Source organism: Lissotriton helveticus, chromosome 5_2 (genome assembly GCF_964261635.1).
Source record: "Lissotriton helveticus chromosome 5_2, aLisHel1.1, whole genome shotgun sequence".
In the NCBI taxonomy this organism is placed as follows: domain Eukaryota; kingdom Metazoa; phylum Chordata; class Amphibia; order Caudata; family Salamandridae; genus Lissotriton; species Lissotriton helveticus.
In genome coordinates, this window is record NC_136066.1 from 12,804,536 (window position 1) to 12,817,221 (window position 12,686).

Consider the following 12,686-nt stretch of genomic DNA (forward strand, 5'->3'; position numbering starts at 1 on the left):
GCGGCACTTCCTTGTAGATCTGCCCCTTATGTCGTACATACGGGCCCTCGAGCGCCATCTGCCGCCGGAGCCGGTGGGCATGCCATCAAGTCGACGCTCGAGGGAGGTCTGTGATTCAAGCAGTGACGTCACAGACTGCTGCTAGTATTGTAGACTCTTCCTTCCGTCACTTCTCACTATCACTTTACTCCCTTGAACCGCGTTGTGATGACTCATCGGGCAAACTACTGCCTTACTTACTGCCTTGTGGAGAAGTGTGGCTCACTGGTTAGAGCGGCTGAGGGAGAAGTGTGGCTCACTGGTTAGAGCGGCAGACTCTGAAGCAGAGATCGGGCCCGGACCAGGGTTCAATTCCCGCCTCGGCGGGTCTTGGGCTCAATGTCTGCAGACCCGATAATTCTCGCATCGGCGCCTACTCTAATCATGGGTCCCACGCTGCAACTCTGGGCAATAGCTTGCTTAATCTCCACAACGGCCCCCACAACACTGGGATGCCTGGCCTCCACCTTGGGGTGCCCAGGAGGGGCATCTCACAGGGAGAGCCAGGAAGGGTTCCACAGCGTTATACAGCGCCGGAACGCCCCGCTGGGGCAGCTGTGCGCTTTACAAAATACACTACATTACTGAGTAGAGCGACTAAATACAAGTGAGCTGGGTACACCTGTGTCCGGAGAGAGCCTGTCCTGTATCAGAGCCTGTATCAGAGCCTGTGCTGTGCCTCAGAGCCTGTGCCTCAGAGCTTGTCCTGTATCAGAGCCTGTGTGTTAGAAAGGCGAACCCGAGGGAGGCAGAAGGTGTCTGACTGACCACCCCTAGGTCGACCCCTCCTTCAGAGAAGGGACCGAGCGATGTCGAGAGGCCTCCGACGGGAGGGCCCTCTCCTAGAATCGTACAGCAGAGTAACCACACCACTACAAATGTACACCACACGTAGATAGAGTTTTCAATCTTTTATCGGGCAATAAGTATCGTTTCAATATATACAGCAGATCCCGAGATCTGGAAAGTCTCGTGGCAAGGGGCAAGGTAGCGGGACAGTCTTATAGATGGTCGGTTGCAAGGAGACTCTACGCACAGCTCTCAATCCTCGAGCTGGGGGGTTCCGGAAGGTTGGGCCGCGGCAGCGCCAGCAGGATCCAAGATGGTTCAGCGAGTGTGGACCGCGGCAGCGCCAGCAGGCTCCAAGATGATTCAGCGAGTGTGGACCGCGGCAGCGCCAACAGGTTCCAAGATGATTCAGCGAGTGTGGACCGCGGCAGCGCCAGCAGGCTCCAAGGTGATTCAGCGAGTGTGGACCACGGCAGCGCCAGCAGGTTCCAAGATGATTGAGCGAGTGTGGACCGCGGCAGCGCCAGCAGGCTCCAAGGTGATTCAGCGAGTGTGGACCACGGCAGCGCCAGCAGGCTCCAAGGTGGTTACAGCGAAGATGGACCGCGGCAGCGCCAGCAGGCTCCAAGGTGATTCAGCGAGTGTGGACCACGGCAGCGCCAGCAGGCTCCAAGGTGGTTACAGCGAAGATGGACCGCGGCAGCGCCAGCAGGCTCCAAGGTGGTTCAGCGAGTGTGGACCGCGGCAGCGCCAGCAGGCTCCAAGGTGGTTACAGCGAAGATGGACCGCGGCAGCGCCAGCAGGTTCCAAGATGGTTCAGCGAATGTGGGCCGCGGCAGCGCCAGCAGGCTCCAAGATGGTTCAGCGAGTGTGGACCGCGGCAGCGCCAGCAGGTTCCAAGATGGTTCCGCGAATGTGGACCGCGGCAGCGCCAGCAGGCTCCAAGGTGGTTACAGCGAAGATGGACCGCGGCAGCGCCAGCAGGCTCCCAGATGGTTACAGCGAAGATGGACCGCGGCAGCGCCAGCAGGCTCCAAGGTGGTTACAGCAAAGATGGACCACGGCAGCGCCAGCAGGCTCCAAGGTGGTTACAGTGAAGATGGACCGCGGCAGCGCCAGCAGGTTCCAGGTAGAACAGCAAGATGAGTTTGTCTCAGGGTCAGCCGCGACAGCGTCAGCAGGGCTTCTCGACTCCGGGATACAACTGCCGTCCTACTCCGGGGCTGGCCCAGATATAGGTCTGGAGTCCTTTGATGTCCGGACCCCCTCGCCTGGAGGTCAGAGGGGCCGGGATGATGGTGTCCAGACACCCAGCAGGGGGGTGGAGCCAGCGCCCAGGGAGGCCGGAGGGCGATCGATACCAGGCGTCCGGGGACGGTTGGGAAGCCATCGAAACTCCCCTCTCCTTGTCTCTGGTTGAGTGGCCACTCTACCACCCGGAGGGCTCTTGGTGCCTCGATGGTGGGCTCGCTGGGGCCGTGGCCGCGGCTGGGCCGGGACCACGTGTCTGTGACGTGATGGGCCCAAGATGGCGTCGGCCTGGAATGAGGGTCCGGGGTGGGCACCGGACCGGTAATGCTGGGGCGGCCCGAGTGTGCCGTGTCAGTGGTTGGGGGCCGCCGGGTGGCGGATCTGGTGGTTTGTAGGTCGTGCAGAGGTGTGCCCGAGGCCGACCCGGGCTGGATGGAGGGCCGATGTCGTCCGGGGCCCGCCATGCGGGAGGGGTAGGACCACGCCACGAGGCCGGGTCCAACAATGTGCCTCAGAGCCTGTCCTGTATCAGAGCCTGTGCCTCAGTGCCTGTATCAGAGCCTGTATCAGAGCCTGTATCAGAGCCTGCCTCAGAGCCTGTGCCCCAGAGCCTGTATCAGAGCCTGTGCCTCAGAGCCTGTATCAGAGCCTGTGCCTCAGAGCCTGTGCCTCAGAGCCTGTGCCTCAGAGCCTATGCCTCAGAGCCTGTGCCCCAGAGCCTGTGCCTCAGAGCCTGTATCAGAGCCTGTGCCTCAGAACCTGTCCTGTATCAGAGCCTGTATCAGAGCCTGTGCCTCAGAGCCTGTATCAGAGCCTGTGCCTCAGAGCCAGTGCCTCGGAGCCTGTATCAGAGCCTGTCCTGTATCAGAGCCTGTGCCCCAGAGCCTGTCCTGTATCAGAGCCTGTGCCTCAGAGCCTGTCCTGTATCAGAGCCTGTGCCTCAGAGCCTGTGCCTCAGAGCCTGTGTCAGAGCCTGTATCAGAGCCTGTGCCTCAGAGCCTGTCCTGTATCAGAGCCTGTGCCTCAGAGCCTGTGCCTCAGAGCCTGTGCCTCAGAGCCTGTATCAGAGCCTGTGCCTCAGAGCCTGTGCCTCAGAGCCTGTGCCTCAGAGCCTGTGCCTCAGAGCCTGTATCAGAGCCTGTGCCTCAGAGCCTGTATCAGAGCCTGTGCCTCAGAGCATGTGCCTCAGAGCCTGTATCAGAGCCTGTGCCTCAGAGCCTGTATCAGAGCCTGTGCCTCAGAGCCTGTGTCAGAGCCTGTGCCTCAGAGCCTGTATCAGAGCCTGTGCCTCAGAGCCTGTGCCTCAGAGCCTGTATCAGAGCCTGTGCCTCAGAGCCTGTGTCAGAGCCTGTGCCTCAGAGCCTGTATCAGAGCCTGTGCCTCAGAGCCGGTGCCTCAGATCCTGTGCCTCAGAGCCTGTGCCTCAGAGCCTGTATCAGAGCCTGTGCCTCAGAGCCTGTGCCTCAGAGCCTGTATCAGAGCCTGTGCCTCAGAGCCTGTATCAGAGCCTGTGCCTCAGAGCCGGTGCCTCAGAGCCTGTGCCTCAGAGCCTGTCCTGTATCAGAGCCTGTGTCAGAGCCTGTGCCTCAGAGCCTGTGCCTCAGAGCCTGTATCAGAGCCGGTGCCTCAGAGCCTGTGCCTCAGAGCCTGTGCCTCAGAGCCTGTGCCTCAGAGCCTGTGCCTCAGAGCCTGTATCAGAGCCTGTCTTGTTTCAGAGCCTGTATCAGAGCATGTGCCTCAGAGCCTGTCTTGTATCAGAGCCTGTGCCTCAGAGCCTGTCTTGTATCAGAGCCTGTGCCTCAGAGCCTGTATCAGAGCCTAACATGCAAAACAACAACAGCACTAAAGCAACAACAACAGAGCAGCAATAATAAAGGCAATAATAATAATAACAGTGATAATAATAAGACGTCACCTGTGCCCCCAGGACGCCCAGCACAGGCTCCTCCCCTCCAGTCCTCTCATCTGAGCTGCAGGCCTGAAAGGCATCTTCAGGGAACTCTAGAAACAAAAGAGAGACACAGGGGTGGAGGTGTTAGAGAGCTCACAGGATATGTGGCAGACACAGGAAACCACAGGACGCGTGGCACACAGAGACACCACGGCGACAACCACAGGAAACCACAGGACGCGTGGCACACAGAGACACCACCACGACTACCACAGGAAACCACAGCACGCGTGGCACACAGAGACACCACCACGACTACCACAGGAAACCACAGCACGCGTGGCACACAGAGACGCCACCATGACTACCACAGGAAACCACAGGACGCGTGGCACACAGAGACACCACCACGACTACCACAGGAAACCACAGCACGCGTGGCACGCAGAGACGCCACCATGACTACCACAGGAAACCACAGGACGCATGGCACACAGAGACACCACGGCGACAACCACAGGAAACCACAGGACGCGTGGCACACAGAGACACCACCACGACTACCACAGGAAACCACAGGACGCGTGGCACACAGAGACACCACGGCGACAACCACAGGAAACCACAGGACGCGTGGCACACAGAGACACCACCATGACTACAACAGGAAACCACAGGACGCGTGGCACACAGAGACACCACCACGACTACCACAGGAAACCACAGGACGCGTGGCACACAGAGACACCACCACGACTACCACAGGAAACCACAGGACGCGTGGCACACAGAGACACCACCACGACTACCACAGGAAACCACAGGACGCGTGGCACACAGAGACACCACCACGACTACCACAGGAAACCACAGGACACGTGGCACACAGAGACACCACCATGACTACCATAGGAAACCACAGCACGCGTGGCACACAGAGACACCACCATGACTACAACAGGAAACCACAGGACGCGTGGCACACAGAGACACCACCACGACTACCACAGGAAACCACAGGACGCGTGGCACACAGAGACACCACCACGACTACCACAGGAAACCACAGGACGCGTGGCACACAGAGACACCACCATGACTACCATAGGAAACCACAGCACGTGTGGCACACAGAGACACCACCATGACTACCATAGGAAACCACAGGACAAGTGGCACACAGAGACACTACCACGACTACCACAGGAAACCACAGCACGCGTGGCACACAGAGACACCACCACGACTACCACAGGAAACCACAGGACGCGTGGCACACAGAGACACCACCACGACTACCACAGGAAACCACAGGACGCGTGGCACACAGAGACACCACCACGACTACCACAGGAAACCACAGGACGCGTGGCACACAGAGACACCACCACGACTACCACAGAAAACCACAGGACACGTGGCACACAGAGACACCACCACGACTACTACAGGAAACCACAGGACACGTTGCACACAGCAACACCAGCACGACTACCACAGGAAACAACAAGATGCGTGGCACACAGATACACCTCCACGACTACCACAGGAAACCACAGGATGCGTGGCACACAGCGACACCACAACGACTACCACAGGAAACCAAAGGACGCGTGGCACACAGAGACACCACCATGACTACCACAGAAAACCACAGGACGCGTGGCACACAGAGACACCACCACAACTACCACAGGAAACCACAGCATACACCACCACGACTACCACAGGAAACCACAGGACGCGTGGCACACAGAGACACCACCACGACTACCACAGGAAACCACAGGACGCGTGGCAAACAGCGACACCACCACGACTACCACAGGAAACCACAGGACGCGTGGCACACAGCGACACCACCACGACTACCACAGGAAACCACAGCATACACCACCACGACTACCACAGGAAACCACAGGACGCGTGGCACACAGAGACACCACCACGACTACCACAGGAAACCACAGGACGCGTGGCACACAGAGACACCACCACGACTACCACAGGAAACCACAGGACGCGTGGCACACAGAGACACCACCACGACTACCACAGGAAACCACAGGACGCGTGGCACACAGAGACACCACCACGACTACCACAGAAAACCACAGGACACGTGGCACACAGAGACACCACCACGACTACTACAGGAAACCACAGGACACGTTGCACACAGCAACACCAGCACGACTACCACAGGAAACAACAAGATGCGTGGCACACAGATACACCTCCACGACTACCACAGGAAACCACAGGACGCGTGGCACACAGCGACACCACCACGACTACCACAGGAAACCAAAGGACGCGTGGCACACAGAGACACCACCATGACTACCACAGAAAACCACAGGACGCGTGGCACACAGAGACACCACCACAACTACCACAGGAAACCACAGCATACACCACCACGACTACCACAGGAAACCACAGGACGCTTGGCACACAGAGACACCACCACGACTACCACAGGAAACCACAGGACGCGTGGCAAACAGCGACACCACCACGACTACCACAGGAAACCACAGGACGCGTGGCACACAGCGACACCACCACGACTACCACAGGAAACCACAGCATACACCACCACGACTACCACAGGAAACCACAGGACGCGTGGCACACAGAGACACCACCACGACTACCACAGGAAACCACAGGACGCGTGGCAAACAGCGACACCACCACGACTACCACAGGAAACCACAGGACGCGTGGCACACAGATACACCACCATGACTACCACAGGAAACCACAGGACGCGTGGCACACAGCGACACCACCATGACTACCACAGGAAACAACAAGACACGTTGCACACAGCGACACCACCACGACTACCACAGGAAACCACAGGACGCGTGGCACAGAGACACCACCACGACTACCACAGGAAACCACAGGACGCGTGGCACACAGAGACACCACCACGACTACCACAGGAAACCACAGGACGCGTGGCACAAAGAGACACCAGCACGATTACCACAGGAAACCACAGGACGCATGGCACACAGAGACACCACCACGACTACCACAGGAAACCACAGGACGCGTGGCACACAGAGACACCACCACGACTACCACAGGAAACCACAGGACACGTGGCACACAGAGACACCACCACGACTACCACAGGAAACCACAGGATGCGTGGCACACAGAGACACCACCACGACTCCCACAGGAAACCACAGGATGCGTAGCACACAGAGACACCACCACGACTACCACAGGAAACCACAGGACACGTGGCACACAGAGACACCACCACGACTTCCACAGGAAACCACAGGACGCGTGGCACACAGCGACACCACCACGACTACCACAGGAAACCACAGGACGCGTGGCACACAGCGACACCACCACGACTACCACAGGAAACCACAGGACGCGTGGCACACAGAGATACCACCACGACTGCCACAGGAAAACACAAGACACGTGGCACACAGAGACACCACCACGACTACCACAAGAAACTACAGGACCCGTGGCACACAGGGACACCATCACAACTACCACAGGAAACCACAGCACGCGTGGCAGACAGAGACACCACCACAACTACCACAGGAAACCACAGGACACGTGGCACACAGGGACACCACCACAACTACCACAGGAAACCACAGCACGCGTGGCACACAGAGACAACACCATGACTACCATAGAAAACCACTGGATGCGTGGCACACAGAGACATCATGGCGACTATTACAGGAAACCACAGGACGCGTGGCACACAGAGACACCACCATGACTACCACAGGAAACTACAGGACGTGTGGCACACAGAGACACCACCACAACTACCAGAGAAACTACAGGACGTGTGGCACACAGAGACACCACCACGACTACCACAGGAAACCACAGTACGCGTGGCACACAGAGATACCACCACGACTGTCTCAGGGAACCACAGGATGCGTGGCACACAGCGACACCACCACGACTACCACAGGAAACCACAGGACATGTGGCACACAGAGACACCACCACAACTACCACAGGAAACCACAGGACGTGTGGCACACAGAGACAACACCATGACTACCACAGGAAACCACAGGACACGTGGCACACAGAGACACCACCACAACTACCACAGGAAACCACAGGATGCGTGGCACACAGAGACACCACCACAACTACCACAGGAAACCACAGGAAGCGTGGCACAAAGACACCACCACAACTACCACAGGATGCGTGGCACAAAGAGACACCACCATGACTACCACAGGAAACCACAGGACGCGTGGCACACAGAGACACCACCACGACTACCACAGGAAACCACAGGATGCGTGGCACACAGAGACACCACCATGACTACCATAGGAAACCACAGCACGCGTGGCACACAGAGACACCACCATGACTACCATAGGAAACCACAGGACAAGTGGCACACAGAGACACCACCACGACTACCACAGGAAACCACAGCATGCGTGGCACACAGAGACACCACCATGACTACAACAGGAAACCACAGGACGCGTGGCACACAGAGACACCACCACGACTACCACAGGAAACCACAGGACGCGTGGCACACAGAGACACCACCACGACTACCACAGGAAACCACAGGACGCGTGGCACACAGAGACACCACCATGACTACCATAGGAAACCACAGCACGCGTGGCACACAGAGACACCACCATGACTACCATAGGAAACCACAGGACAAGTGGCACACAGAGACACCACCACGACTACCACAGGAAACCACAGCACGCGTGGCACACAGAGACACCACCATGACTACAACAGGAAACCACAGCACGCGTGGCACACAGAGACACCACCATGACTACCACAGGTAACCACAGGAAGCGTGGCACACAGAGACACCACCACAACTACCACAGGAAACCACAGGACAAGTGGCACACAGAGACACCACCACGACTGCCACTGGAAACCACAGCACGCGTGGCACACAGAGACACCACCATGACTACAACAGGAAACCACAGGACGCGTGGCACACAGAGACACCACCACGACTACCACAGGAAACCACAGGATGCGTGGCACACAGAGACACCACCACGACTACCACAGGAAACCACAGGACGCGTGGCACACAGAGACACCACCATGACTATCACAGGAAACCACAGGAAGCGTGGCACACAGAGACACCACCACGAGTGCCACAGGAAACCACAGGACGTGTGGCACACAGAGACACCACCACGACTGCCACTGGAAAAGTCACACACACAGGTGGCAACTAACAAAAATCAGAGTTTGCAGAGTACACACAGGACGGAGTCCACCTTCATGACCCCTTCTTTGAGTCGCCTCATCTTCATGCAAGGTCACTCCCTCTGCTCCTCCTAAGCCGGGGTCATCTCACTCTTTGAAGCAGAGTCTTACCAGCAGCTTGCAGCCCCAATCCTGGCCTGGGACGATGGCGGTGACCACTCACCCAAACCACGGAGCACTCAGAGGTTCTTGTTGCCATTGGTGTGGAAACGGACTCTGCACTTTGCCCTCGGCTAACCAGCGGGAAAGTGCTTGTGCTCGGCTTCATACATGAAGTAATTGGTATACAACTGATTTGCTCATTTTACTTACCTATAAGTCCCCAGTATATGGTACAAAGTGTCCCCGGGGCCTGTAAGTTAAATGTCTTTAGAAGACTACGGCACCCCTTATAGCCACCACTGCAGCGTCAGAGTAAAGAGCGTCCCCCACACCTACCACTGTAGCCAGGCTGTGCAGCCTTAAACACCGAATGTAACTTGTCACAATAACCCCTTTGGACAGGCCAAACCTTCCCTTTAAATACTAATGAGTCGCCCCTCCGGTAAGCCCCGGTGCACATAGAGGCAGGGCGCCTGGTCTTTAAAAGTAGGACATGTAAAAGGTTCACATTCTACAAGTCCTTACAGTGAAAAACATAAACGCTATTTTCACTGTAGCAAGGTGAGGTGCCTCATTACAACACCTCATAATGCTAATTTCTGATTGGTTACAGCTTGATAAATATTTCAAGGACTCATTTTAATAGTTAAACAAAATCCAATTTAATGGTAAAGTTGAATGTTGTCTAACTATTACGGAAAAGATACTATGACAAAGTTACTTGTTGCCTGCCTACAGCAGATGGAGGCCTTTCTGTAAGTATTCAACTGGTACCTGAGGTGTGAACTGCCCTCTGTGCAGGGACTATGGGCATCGGGTGTGGGAAGGTGATGGCCTCCCTTTGACAAGATGGTCTGGGCGCTGAGGCCCGGCCTTGGTGCACTTCAAAGGAGCTCCATGTCACAGGCAGATGAAGCTCACACCTTGGCCTGCCTCCCCTTTTGTCCTTCTAGGAAGCCAGGCACCAACCTTAGTAGAGGGAGAAATTCCCCAAAACTGGTTTAGAGTGTTGACTGGTAAGCTTCCTCTTTGACATTAGAGTGGCAAAACCTGCTCGAATGTATAACAGAAAAAAGTATGGAGGGATCATTCACTCTTTTTTTATGTACAAGGCACCATAAATTACTCTGATGTTTTCAATATTTTGTAAATATAAGTATTAATGATTATATTAGATACAGGTATCATATGGCGGTACTCTGGTACAAACATCAATTACTCACGCATAGGACATCAAATGCAATATATGCAGGACATAAACGAATACATAGTCATCGCACACAAGTTATAATCACAACAACAGTACAATACATATACAAAAACCCTAAATATTACCTATACTAATGTACACTCCTCACTCCGAGCGATACATTGCAAGGTAGTCCTCTTTGCGCCAGAGGTATCACACCTCTTTCTCATTCGCCTGGGGGCACCAATAATCTAAAGCCAAATTCAAAAATAATTGGACTCCTCATATATTTGTCGACGCGGTCTCGTTTCGGCCCAGAATTTCTTTCGGCTTCGTCAGGACAAGGGTTAAAACATATCTGAAGTCTTATCCTCACTCTCAGGATCACAGCAAGTCCTATTCATCAGGGGTACGCGTTCCCCAAATAACACGGTTCCATGTTTCAACTAGAAACCTTAAATTTATACTTTTATTCCGCTCAAGATGTGCAGCACGTCGGTGTAGCGGGAAGATTGAGGACCGTATTTATTTTTTGGCGGTGGACCCGTACAGCAGGTAGCGAAGTGAAGGAACGCCTATCGACCGGAAGGCTTCTGTTGTCTATCTTAAGCGGCATAATGATACTGTGATCGTGTTGTCGCTTGTGACGTCAGTGTTGTTTGGTGGTTTCCCATTGGCCTCACACATCTTCCTCGTTTCTTCCTCTGGGTTCTCCAGGTCGTGTCTACCAGGTCCAAGTTTTGACGGCTCTCTTGGCTGTTTCGGCCATTTGGGTCCTTTGCGTTGTTTGTGAGGTGGTTTTGCTTCGCTTTTGTGGTAGCGTTGTAATCCATCCTCTGACGGGCTAGTGGCGTCAGAAGGCCTGTCCCTCTCTAGGCATCGAATATATTGCGGCCCCGGGGTCTTTGAGGAAGGAGAAGCTGGAGCTTGTTTTCTTAGTCCCCCTATTTTCTGAATTCCTAAATGTTGTTAAAATCGGCGAAATTAAAGGATTATTTTGGGTTTTGGCCCGGTCTGCTGCTTTTGTGGGTTGTTTTGTATTTAGTTTTTTTGCACCTTGCCTGACTCTGCGAGGGTTGAGTGAGGGTTGAACGAGGGTTGAGCGAGGGTTGAGCAAGGGTTGAGTGAGGTGAGCGAGGGTTGAGTGAGGGTTGAACGAGGGTTGAGCGAGGGTTGAGCGAGGCTTGAGCGAGGGTTGAGTGAGGGCTGAACGAGGGTTGAGCGAGGGTTGAGTGAGGGTTGAGTGAGGGTTGAACGAGGGTTGAGTGAGGGTTGAACGAGGGTTGAGTGAGGGTTGAGCGAGGGTTGAGTGAGGGTTGAACAAGGGTTGAGCGAGGGTTGAGTGAGGGTTGAGTGAGGGTTGAACGAGGGTTGAGTGAGGGTTGAACGAGGGTTGAGCAAGGGTTGAGCGAGGGTTGATTGAGGGTTGAACGAGGGTTGAGTGAGGGTTGAGCGAGGGTTGAGCGAGGGTTGAGCAAGGGTTGAGTGAGGGTTGAACGAGGGTTGAGTGAGGGTTGAACGAGGGTTGAGTGAGCGTTGAGTGAGGGTCGAGCACGTAATTTTTTGATACCCCTGTGCTTCGGGTTTGTGCTCAGATTGCGTTTGATTTGATTTGTGTTCCTGTATTCTGTATTTTATTCTGTTCTGTTTTTTGCTGTAATTGTCGTTCGGGGTTGGACCCCTCATTTATGCCCTTGTTTTTGCCCTTAATTGTGTATTTTTCCAAGCGGTCAGGTTATTGGTGTAAGGCAGCTCCAGTTGTTTGGGCCTAGAAAGGCGGTCCAGTGGCCGGGCGGTCCGATGGCCGGGCAGTTGAGCGTGGACAGACAGTGTAAGAGCAAGCTTTAGTGTGTTCCATCCTGATGATGGGTGCTGATATGAATTCTTGTTCAAATGTATCAATTATTTTATTAATATTTTCATAGTACTTTTAGATGTTTCTCCCCAATTTATGTCTTTTATCTTTATATTTATTTCATCCAATTCTTCTATATTGTATATTCACAAGAGTCATCTATTGTTATATGCATTTAATGATTGTAGCTTAATCCTCTCACCGTTGATGGACAATTCCAGATGTGCCACACTTCAGTTTGTCGACTTCTATGCACTGTTTGT